We start from the raw sequence: 998 nt of genomic DNA, 5'->3' as shown, positions 1-998 counted from the left end.
AAAAAAAAAAAAAAAAAAAACAAAAAACATGCAGTTTAGTGTGAAGACTTTAAAGCAGCTTCATCATCCCCTGAGATTTAACAAGCTGTGCTAAAATCCCATCAATGGGTATAGAACCTAGTTCTAATAACATTTTAACATGGCATCCATTTTTAATTGGGATATAATTCACGATTTAAAGTACACAATCCAGAGCTTTTTTCATATAGTCACAAAGGTGCCATTGCCATCATCATCTAGTTCTAGGACATTTGTTTATATTTCCCTGAAAGAACCGGCATCACCTTAGCAGTCACCCCAATTTCCACCTCCCCCTACCCAACTCCCTTACCCTTGGTGATCGTTTTTGAACATCTGCCTCTAAACTTTCCTGCTCTGGACTATTGGGACATAGTGTGTCTGGTCTTTTCACTTACTATAATATGTGGTTTGGGTCTGTTTATCTTGTAACATATATTAACACTTCATCCTCTTTATGGTTGACTACATCCATGGATATGTAATATTTTGTTTGTTAATACATCAGTAGTGTGTATTTGGGTTCCTTCTTCTCTTGGACATCAACAATAATAGGCACACCCACGGCCGAGTGTGACTTCCTGTTTTCAGTTCCCTTGGGCATGTATCCATGAGTCGAATCACTTGGTCTTATGACTACCCCAGGCTTTACTGCTTTTGAGTTCTAAAATGAGCACCCACACTTGTTTTTATGCCCAGCTTCACAGTCTTGCTCCCAGCTCTGTCCTTGATTGTTCAAGAAGAGATGCTAGGGGCAGTTAGTAAACCAGCCTAAGGTAATTCCATAGCTCGATCCATAACAGGTATGGTGTGGCAGTGGGGTTCCTTGGGCTGGCAGTGGATTTCACCACACAGGTCTGGCACTAGGTTTCAAGAACAGATCTAGGTCAAATGCCTCTTTTCCACAAAGGATCAGTTTCTTTCTTTCTTTCTTTCTCTCTCTCTCTCTCTCTCTCTCTCTCTCTTTCTCTCTCTCTCTC

The 998-nt window shown here is 40.7% G+C and overlaps 1 protein-coding gene across 1 annotated transcript in view; it reads right to left on the bottom strand.

Moving 5' to 3' along the window:
• Slc27a6 (solute carrier family 27 member 6) overlaps positions 1-998 on the bottom strand; it is a 64216-nt gene that overhangs the window by 37310 nt on the left and 25908 nt on the right. The window lies entirely within an intron of this gene.

The sequence above is a fragment of the Mastomys coucha genome, unplaced genomic scaffold (genome assembly GCF_008632895.1).
Source record: "Mastomys coucha isolate ucsf_1 unplaced genomic scaffold, UCSF_Mcou_1 pScaffold13, whole genome shotgun sequence".
Lineage (NCBI taxonomy): Eukaryota > Metazoa > Chordata > Mammalia > Rodentia > Muridae > Mastomys > Mastomys coucha.
This window is presented reverse-complemented; position numbering and strand designations above follow the sequence as displayed.